The following is a 12,103-nucleotide window of genomic DNA, read 5'->3' on the forward strand; positions in this document are numbered from 1 at the left end:
TCACTATCATATCTCAAAATTTTAGATTGTGTTAGCCTAAGGCAATGACATGATGCTTATCGCGTTTAGTGTATTGATGTCGACCACCAACCTTAATACATATTTAATTTTTTAATTTTCGAGAAGCTATATATTATTATTTTTTAACATGTGATAAAAAAATATTTTTAAATCACATTCAATAAAATTAATGAGAAATACTTTTTAAAAATTCAGTAATTTCGTCTAAATCCACATTCACAAAGAATTTTGTGATATGATGGTCAAAAATTGTTAATGTGTCCGAAGTAACGCCAGTACTCTGACGAAATAAAATTAAAAACACAAAAGCTTTTGGAGTTGCGTTAGGTCTAAATCTTGATCTTAATATGGTTTCAGAACTCAGACTCATTGTTACGTCTTTGGGCCACTCGTTAATGTTTCCACACTCCAGTTGTTCATTACTGGGCGTTCGAGCTGTGTTCAGATGTCTCACATCGGTTGGATAGAGTTCCTGAGAGTTGTGTATATGAGCTTAGACAATCTTCCCCTTTTGAGCTAACTTTTGGAGTTGAGTTAAGTCCAAGTCCTAATCTTAACAATATATATATTCTCGGTGAATGACATCAATATAATGCAAGTTGTGATAATTTCTATATTTTTTTAGAAAAAAATATTTATCTTTTTTGTAATTTTGATATTACATGTTGTCAAATTTTAATTTTGGTTCTCTATATTTGATTTTTATTTTTCATTCAATTTTGGTCATTTTTCTATCGTTGCATTGATATGGTGTTAATATAATGCTTACCTAATGTAACCATGACGTTCGCATATGTAATGACACATCAATATTCAAGTCACTAACCGATGTTAATTTGTTAAGTCGACATTGATAGGTGCTTATGTGACATAAAAATAGAAGGAAATGGTTTGCGTCCATGCAAAAAAAATGCAAAAACGTCCTCTTCAGTTGTTTTACTTGTTTTATTTTATCTTATAATCAGTCCAAGTGTAGGTTTTTTTACACCAAATTATATATTTTTTATTTTGATCTTTTTGCTGGAAACCACTTGATTACATAAATGGCCTACTTGTCATCGAAGCACACTTATCTGGCATCGTAATAAATAATAAAAATAAGTAAAAAAATAAAAATGTAATAATAATAAAAATAACAGAATAACAAAAATAATAAATTATCACAAAATATAATATAATTAGTTAAAAACAATAATTATATAATTGTCAAATTATCTAAATTAAAATATACCCCGAAATTTTAGCCACTGCCATCTCTGACACAGCTAGGACTCGAACTCGATATTATTTTATTTTTGTTATTTGTTATTGTTTTTTCCGTTAAATTTGTTGTTATTATTTTATCATAATAGTAATATGATAAAATGTTAAATTTGGTTAAATATGTATTGATATGTGACATATTAGTCAAATATGTTACGTTTAATCAATTATAACCCTGTAATTATAGTTTTTTGATTAATTTTAGTCATTCTCGTCAAAATCATGTAAATAAATTATACATAATTATTTTAGTTAATAACATTTATTGTTTTTATTTGCCCAATTTCATTTTTTTGTTTTAAATATTTAGTATTGTTATTACACATATTATATGTCACATAACAATATTATACATATTTTTATTTATTTATTGACACATGTCTCGCAAGTAGACTATTTCTCGCCAATTACGATGTCACACAAACGTCTTTCGGTGCCAAATAAATAATTTTATCAGCTATAATTTTTTCCAGCCAAGAAGAATAAAAACTTAAAATTTGACCAAATATAATTATAAAAAATCCAAATTAGTAAATGGATACAAAAGTTTGACCAAATACAATTATAAAAACTGAAACATGATAACTTATTAGATTACTTTTGCAATTTTCCCTTATACAGTAATGAGCGGTGAGATATTTGACCGAGATCGATTATGATTAATTAAGTGTGAATTTTATATGATCGTACCAAAGTTTGCGACTAAAACTTTATTAAATTTAATATGTATGAATGAAATATCATTATTATTAAAAATAATCTAAATCAATTTTCAAGTATATTTGTCTCTGTGAATTTAGAATACCAACTTTGTTATTTTTTATTATGTCATTGTTTTTGGAATGCTGATACAATGTCGAATAATATTTAATGTCACATCAATAATTCGTGAAACCGTCTCAACAACTCGAATAAATAGAACTAAAAGAAAAGAAAAAAGTTACATAACTCATTAAGACTTGACTTTGACCTAAGGATGACAATGGTTCATATTGGATTTTGGGAGTTTTTAAAATCTCCGCAGCAGATTGGGGTTTAGTATATAAGGGATATTATCCCATCCCCTTAACCCGTTTCTATAATAATAATATTGTTATATTTGTATTGTTTAAGTAATATTAATATTCAAATATGTCATTGGATTATTATATCAATATTTTTTATTGATGCATGCGGGGAGTAGCATACAATGAAATTGAAAAATACAAGAAATACAGAAATTTGTGATTTCAAATTGAAAATTTAAAATTGAAGACCTCTCAAAGTTGAAAATTTAATCTCTATGGATTCGGGGATCAGAATTCCTTGATTAGATACAGCTGAAGATGAGAATGTAGATGTAACTGAGGCGGTGATGAGAATGACAAACCGTCTCATTTCTTTCCCTAACTTTGACTACTTAGGGCATCTCCAACCGTCCTCCATAATGGAGGAATCCTCCATTATGGAGGATGAAATCTTCTCCAACCGTACTCTATTTGTTTCCTCCATTTTAGAGTATGCAACAATGATCCTCTATTTATGGAGTATCACTGTTCATATAGAGGATTGAAAAGGGGTGAAAAATAATTACAAAATAGATATTTTAAAAATTGCCATATAGTCCTTTTGAAAATTAATAAGCGAATTACATGTAGTTGTGCCATGTTTAGCGAATTAATTAAGTTTAGTTAAATAATATATTATGAAATTAATTAATTATATGTGTGTATGTGTTCGAAAATGAAATAAATTAAAAAAAATTATTTGGTAATATTTAGAGGATATGAGTTGAAAATGAAATAAATTAAAGAAATAGAGTATTTGGTAATATTTAGAGGATATGGGTTGGAGAAGGTGTTTGAAAATAGAGATCACGGATCTCTATTTTGGAGGATAGAAGATGAAAAATAGAGGATATGGATTGGAGATGGCCTTAGAATATTCAAACCCAAAATAAGTCAATTTAGGAAACAAAATTTTTTTATTTCCAAACTTACATGACAATCACCCAATCTTAACTACTTAAATGGACAAAACAACCTAAAATAAACGTGTTATAGGAGAAATCTAACTGTACTTGTGAACTTATTATAAAATCTAACCTTTTTTTTTTATTACATAAGCTTTGTTAGATTGATATTATTTGTGCATGGTTAGAATAGCTTTCGTTTTCTGATAATTTTTTGACATCTTCCGGGACAATAGACTCTGCGTAAAGCGCACGATATTCACGCATTTCCTTCCAATGAGAAAGTTCCAAATATAACTATGATATAATATCCTTTCGAAAAAACTATAATATAATATAATTTTAAATAAAAATATCAATTTTAGGTCATGCGAGTATTAATTATGTAAGTTGAAAAGACTACCCGATCATTCTCAAAAAAAAAAAAAAAAAAAGAAAAGAAAAGAAAAAAAGTGGGACCAATCCTCAAAATTATTCTCGTGCAATTATAACATTGTAAGCTTCATGTTTTATATTTAATTATGTAATTTGTCAAATTTTATTTTTCATTCACTAGTTTGGCAACATGTGTTATATACGTAGAAAGTGATCGGATCGGTGTCAAATATGAAATATTCGATGAATTTAATAACTTTCAAAAAAAGGAAGAAAAAACAAATAAGTAGATGAAACCAATCTTAAATTAATTAGATGAAAAGTTCAGTATCCCATTAAAGGAACATTGATAATATAAGAAACAAATCTTGGAAAAGGGGAAATTCCAAGTGATTCCATCGCCGCAAAAAATGAACAGGCGCGGCAGCATGCAAATAAAATAATGATAAATCAAGTATATATATATATATATATATACCTCAAATTAAATTTAATCTTAATTCACTCTTTCCTGCCATCTACAATTTACGATGTTTTACTTCACAATTTACGATGTTATTATTGTATACATTGAGGTTTTGAACATGATAATAGAAAATGTACACACTAACAATTATTTCTAACAATGTACACTTGCTCATTTTAATTGAAATAATCAATTAATAATACGATAAATAACTTATAGGGAAAAAAATTGAAAAACAATCCACTAAGTACGTCGTTGATCTAACTAAATTGTGTGAGACTTGGTAAAAATTTGATTTTAGTAAATTATGATTTTTCCATTCGAATTTCAGTTTATTGCTGACGATAATATCGGCTATATCAGCAATGACTATTATTTTATTAACTAAAATGAAATTTTGATAATATCAAACTAAAGTCTATATAGACCAATTATCAATTGGACTAATTTTAGAATTTTTCCTAATTGATTCGAATATTTAATTTTAATGATCGACGTGTTGATCATGGTGGTGATAGGCGTGATATTAATTATAATCAAGTTATTTGGGGAATGGGTTGAATTTGTAATTTGAAATTGTAAAATTGTTAAATATATTATTCATATAAAAATTTTATTGAAAAAAAAAAAATTAATAAAATTGTCTCCATCAGTTTGACTGTAACAGGTGAGTGGAATACAGAAGGCTGAAACAGCTTCTTGTATAAAACCTGGATAAGGACAACCAATTTACTATAAAAAAGTATATCTTTCCAAAAAAAAAATACTATAAATTATATTTTATTTTTACGTTATCACACACACATATATACATACACACATGTGTTTATGTATCTATATATATATATACTTTTTTTAAAACCTTTTTTAAGAGGTGCGATTTCCAATTATTTGGTCAACAGATTCTATTTGATAAAGCCAAGCAAAATGGTCCAATATTATTTTTCATAATTTATCTCAGTAGAATCGTATCATTATATTCATTTTTAAATGAATAATTGTCACGCTTTTCCTCTGCTTGTTTGCTGCAAATTATATTTTAATTTTACTAATGTCGGATAATTTTGTGATATTTTTATGTTTCATATATATATGCAATCTTACTCGATCGGGGATCCATGCACATGCAAATACTAAATATTTAAGAAGTTATTTCAAGTGTTACTTTGATTTCGACGTGTAATATATTTTTTTCTACATTAACATGGAAGTAAATTATGTTTGCATACGATGATCCTCATTGATACAATCAAAAATTAATAATATTTGGACAATGTATACAGGCTTATTTACACTCTAAAATGTATCAGTGACACTCAAATTCAACTTCTTCTTCTTTTCTTTTTCCATTCATTGACAACTTTAATATAATATATTTCTTCACGTTCATATACTTACAAAGTTAGGTCTTAATCCCTTATTCGGTGTCATATCAGTAGTTCGTGGATCATCAATATGTGTTCCTCGCGTGGCACGATTTTGAACATCGTATATTTGTTTGAACGAGGGGTGAATTGTGATATCTGATTATGTATTAAGTAAGTTCATGCTATAAATTAAATTTAAGCAACCCTCACTTACAACTATCGAGTGTTTGGTTCATGCAAGCATGAAACTATGATGATTTAACAGCTAGTTGAGGTAATTTTTTACAGATAATATATCATTGATTAATAGTTTTACAGGAAACGAGGAATTGCAGGCACTTGCCAACAAATTAGACCAAGTGGGATTTTTTATTTTGTCTGTACAAAAGACTGTTCAAAGACAATATTCTTTAAAGTAATATATAGTTTTGAGAGGACAGTCGACACTGCCTTTGTTGGTCAATGGAATTAATATATTAATTTAGACAATAGGCGAGCCTGAACTTTACAAAATATTGGATAACGTTACTGCACTAACAGATTCATCGGACATTTCCACCCACCCCATAAATTTTAAGGTATAGATTTTAAATTGTTTTTATTTATGCCCGAGAAAAAAGAGACCAAAATATGTGCCGTAAACAGTGTTCTACAAAATGCGAAAAGGCAGACTAAGAGTCACGACCGTCTCCAGTAAATTAGAGGTCGTAGGCTAATTTTTAGGATATATATATATATATATATAATAAATATAAAATATTAAATAAGAGTCTATAATTAAATACACATAATTATAATCTGTCACGCCCCGGGACGGGGGTTGGTTATTCAAAAACCAGTCTTTTTATTCATAATACGAAATAATTCATTGTCTGATACAAACTCGAATCACTAATGTTTTACAGCGGAAATGTAAAACAGACATAACATTGCTTCTACAAATGCAGCGGAAAAACATAATTTAAAACTGAGAATAACAGTCTTCTTCACCATCCCCAAAGCTGATTCTGCTCCTTTTCTTCTAACCTTTCTTCATCGTTCTTATCTAAGATGTTTTGGTGGGTGAGTGATATGGTTGTCACTCAGTAAGCGGGGGCGAGAATAACTCTCAGTTTTCAAAACCATTTTTAACAGAAACAGTAATACGAATAAGATACAAAAATTCTTATTTTCAGAACAGAAATCGGTATTCAATTTTCAGTAATCAGTAATCAGTAATCAGTATTCAGAAATTTAACAAATAAGCACTGAGCACGTTCGTGAATTTCATGGCTAAAGTGATATCAGTCCCCTATATGTTCTCTCCTCTAAGGGGTGAGGCCAGTAATCAGTAATGTTCAAAATATATATTTCTACCATTAGTTCACTAGGTTTCAGTGCTTCAAAATTCAGATATCAGAAATCGATCATACAGAAACTTTGCCTTAAAACATAAATCATCAAACTGGATTCAAGATACTATACATAAGCCCACTTACTGTAATTTGCTAGAGAGTTTCGGTTGAAGTCTGGAAATAGGCTTGCTATCACTACTGGTTTCTACTGCCCGAAAATAAGCACTCTCTTATCTCAAATATTTCAAGTGATAACTCAAGCTTTGTGTAATACCAATTCAGAGGTTTGAGGGTGTTATATATAGGCAAAATTCTGACTGTTAGCCTCCTAATTAATGGCCATAATCTGCCATTAACAATCTTTATTCCGTGTTAAATGCTTCAGTTACAAGTCATGGGCTGAATTTGTAACTGTCTACTGGAATTTCGTGCTGCTGCTGCTGGATTTTATCTGTGGTTTGCTGCTGGATTCTAATCTGCTGGAAAAATACCAGCTTCTGAAATATTAGCTTCTACTGGAATTTTGCATTGCTGCTGGAATGCTGGAATAGTTTCTGCTGGAAATTAGCATTGCTGCTGGAATGCTGGAAATTCGGGTTATCACATAATCAAATATCCAATATACTACGTAAATTTATTAAATTATAAAAATGATATAAATAAACTCAAAAAGAACACAATGAAATAACTCTCTAAAAATAATTAATTTCACGAGTCAGATGTTTCAGATTAAATGTATATATGTGAGAGTAGTACTGAGATGAGTAATTTCTTGAGAAGTTCTCATGCTTCAAGCTGTTGACGTTGCGGTGCTTAATTTGATTGGCTAGGTTGGCCACAAAAGAGTGACGCCGGATCTTAACATGTAATACTGTCTTTGTTGGGGACATGACCGGCTGTAAAGAAAAGGTAAATGATCTCTAAAAGATATGAGACATTAGCAGTAGATAAACACAAACTTCTTCGGACTCATGAGTCTAATAGGCCGATCCATTAGCATCAATGTAAGTTCACTCTGCGCAGCCACGAGTATAAGATGATAAAGTTGTGTCTTAACTAACACCTATAACTTTTAATCTAGTGCTAAACCTTGATCATAACAATTGATATCAGAGTGAAGTCATCAATTCAAGTCTCACAAGAAGCATATTCTATACTTCTTGGGAGGAAATGCTAGGTTAAGAGTGCATGAGTGTGATATGCTCGTAATAGTTAGTATTTTTATTTTCATATTTCCCATTATTCCAACCTCCGATATGTTTAATTGATACATTTTTGTGTAATTTTATTGTAGGAGGAACTTTTACGATCTTGGAGCAAATTTGAGTTAAAAAGGAGATGTTTATCACATTTGAAGTTTCCAAGATAGAGTTTTGAAAGAGAATGGCCAAACCAGAAGAGGTCCTGGAACAAGGCATGGCCACGTCTTGTAATTATGTTTCAGCCGCCTAAAATTGCAAGAAGTGAAAAATCTGATTTTGTGAAGATTATGCAAGATTTGAAAGAATTAATTATGGTGTCTGGTTTAGTGGAAATTCTTGGAGGGAAACTCTAGATAAGATATTATCTATTATTTTATATTTTAAGATTTATGGTTAATTAAGAAATTAGTGGGATTTTTACCTTAATTTTAGACCCAAATCAGACTACCATTCACGAAAATGGGAGGCGCACAAGCAGAAAGAAAAGCAAGATTGAAAAAAAAAAGAAACCCTTTCCAACAACTCACGTGAAGAACAAGAAGAAAATGGATCAAGGATTTTCTCTCTAATTTTCTAGTTTGATTCAAGGGATAATATACTATTTTAACTTTATCACTGTGAGGTTTTTGCACTTTAATTTATTATTCTTGTTTGCTCAAGTATTCGTTGATTTATGATTTAATTATATGAATATTGTATATCGATTAATCTGACAATTTAATTCGATGTATGATTTTCTACTGCTAACCATGAATTCAGTGATCCGTAATTGTCATGAACGATTGGTACATGAGTAGCGATAGATTAGGTGTGTTGTGCTATCATTGCATATTTAATCTAAATAAATCAACAAAACTCTATCTATCAATTGCAGCTATCTCGGTTGTTAGATTTTAGGATTAACTGTATTCCCAAAACGAAAATGTTATTTTTAATTAATATGGAACGCTATCGTGCCCAGTTAGTTATTGATAAGTTTTGACGGGATGCTGGGTTCGGTCAATTAATTTAGGAAAACACAAGAATTTTAGCGGCTATCCCTATAATTCTAAGGTTAATTGCTTGGAACAACTTGAATAAATTATTTGTTAGCCGATGAACAGTAGTATAATTAAATAGTAGAACTCCCTTCAATCAGATCTTTCTCATATTAAATTCTTCACTTTATTCTAGTTGAATAATTGCCGTTTAAATTTATTGTTTTATTTTCCTGGATAAATTTAGTTTAGTATTTTATTAAATTCATATCCCAAAATCCCCCCTTCATTTACATTTTGCTCGAAAAAAATAAATCTCCCGTTCCCTGTGGATTCGACCCTTCTCACAAATACACTAATTTTATTTAGATAGTAGGAATTTAAGTTTGGTTGCACAACGACAGCACACCAGAGTATGAGAAATACTGATGTGAATGTACTCCTAGAAAGTTCTCGTGCTCAAGCTGCTGACGTTACGACGTTTGATCTGGATGAGCTAGATGTGCCATAAAAAAGTGATATAAGATACTAACGGATAATATTGTTTCTGTTGGGAGACATGACCGACTGTAGATAAATGATAAGATTGATCTCTAAGGAATGTGAAATAGTACCAGCCGATAGACGCGCACCTTTCTGAACTTGTTGGTATAACAACCAGACCCATTAGCACATGTAAAGAATAAATATGATCGAATTGAGTAAAAATTAGTCCAAGAGCCAAATAAGAAAATTACAAGGTTATAAAATCAACTAAAAATAAAACCACAGCCGCAACACACAAACAAATTAGAACAATCACCTTCAATAAAAAAGAGACGATATATAATTGACCAAATTTGGGAAGCCTAACTAACCTGAGTGAAGCAATTTAAAAAAAAAAAAGAGTTTTTAAAAAGAATAAATAGGTTTACTCAAAGAAAAGAGGAGAAAAAGTAAAAAAAACTATTGAATATCATTTTAAATTTTTTGTAAAAAAATGAGATTCTCATTAGAGTTTTAACTTTTTATTTTATTTTATTTTAATTTATTTTAAAAGCTAACTTTTAAATATTTGGTAACATAAAATTTTTAAATAAAAAACGATTATAGTCACGGAAATATTCTTTAGTGGATACTCTCGGTAGACAATTTTTTCAAATATTTATGTATTTATTTTAAATTTTATGGGCTTATACATGTAATTTAATCAATTTATTAATTTGATATAAATAAAATTGTAGTCAAATTAAAAATAATATTTCACGGTTAATCTCGTATTAAACTTAAGTTCGTAAAACTTGAACCTAGACTTTGACGCTTCATGATGCTTCACAATTTTTGACAATTATAAGATTTATTTAGTCAAATTAAATTTGATACTCGAAAAAAATTGACATGTTTTTGCACTTTTGGACATCTCTTTTTGCTAAGGTGGTGATATGATATCGATTATTTAAAATGTTAGACGCCAAATAATCACTCTGAAAAGTGCAAAAAGAGCCAAAATGTTATACTAAAATCAAATTTTAACATAATAGACAATAAAAAATCTTTATAGACCCACTTAGCTTGTTAAGGTGGTGACATAACGTCGATTATTGTTGATACTTCGGACTCAAAATTATCAACCCCAGAAGTGGAAAAAGAGCCAAATTATTACACTAAAATCAAACTATCTATTGTCCTTCATTATATACAAAGTTTAGGAAGAAGGAGAATATTATTCAAAATTTTTAATCAAATATACATGCATGTCATTTAAATCATATATCAATATATAAATATTGGGCTAAGTACCACGTGGACAAGTTTTCGTAAAACTGTATTGAGTTAGTATTTGTTTAAGTTTTGCTCCCTAATATTTCTAAGAGAATTCACTTGGTATATGTTAGGATAAGAAATATGTTTAGATGAGTGAATAAAAATTTTAAAATATTTTGCAAGCAACTTTTAAAGTCAAACTGAGTTAGCTGATCAAGTTCAATTCTCAATCAGACTAGGTAATAAAAGCAACTAAAATTATTTATAAGTGTGGAAAAAATTGTGGTGCAAAGTGACTGATATACTTTAAGCAACTAGGTAGGTGCACGTGCGATGCACGTGGAGATATATGTTTCAATAATTGTGCAATAAATATTATAGAGCAAGCAATTCATTGACAAAAGTTTTCAAACTAAGCAATAGAGAGATAAATCTATATAATAATAAGACATCATGTCTATATAAGATATAGTACGATAATAATTTTCAGTTAAGGTTGCAAACAACAAAACAAAGGATTACACAATGTACTAAGATCGTAGCAAACAACCTACGCAAAGCAATAGGCATGTGAAAACTTGCTGCCTCATTTAAACACTCAAAATTACTCTTATCACTTTCTAATAGCCCCCTACGTTGTGCTGCTTCCTTGAAAGTGAAACAAAATATTCCACTAACAGTGAGCAAATCAGAGTAGGACTTAGGGCCTCAAACATGAAGAAGTGATAAACGATGATAATACCTCTCACCTTCTGCCGGATTTGCCGAGTTAACACGTCCGATAACCTGTCTTTGTTCCTTGGTTTCCAAGTTCTAGTTGGTCGATCCCAAAAAAAATGCTCTGGGAATTCAGAATATAAGAACTTTGTTGCTTCCACAATGTGCGAACAAGTCTTAAAAAATTCAGTCAACATAGTTTTGGAGACACATTCGGATGCCAACACATTGCCCAAGTTCTGGTAATTTGAGAAGGTGATCATGTGCTTGTTCAGTAAATGTAGATGCAAATTGATAACTGCATGAGAGATTTCATTCAGATCAAATTCAAAAATGCGTCACACTGATTCTGGAGCAGACACCCAGCGAACATCCTGAAATGCTCGTATTTCATCTACAAATGAGTTAGAACTATGTGGTGATAAATGAACACTTATTTTGTCATGGCCTTTGTAAATATATTTGTATAAATATTTTACAGCCGTTAGCCCAGAACAAATTTCAACATTGATATGACAATCATAGCGATAGAGTAGATAAGGATTATAAGGAACAACCCATTGAGAATTCATTGTACAATTCCGAACCTCAACAGAGCGACCATCGTTTCTCCTCCTGTACATATATAGGGTAACCATCAGATCGTTGAACAGAATGTTCTAAAAAAGGGCGAGGATCATGGTTTTT

This window comes from Primulina tabacum, chromosome 9, assembly GCF_025594145.1.
Source record: "Primulina tabacum isolate GXHZ01 chromosome 9, ASM2559414v2, whole genome shotgun sequence".
Classification (NCBI taxonomy): Eukaryota; Viridiplantae; Streptophyta; class Magnoliopsida; order Lamiales; family Gesneriaceae; genus Primulina; species Primulina tabacum.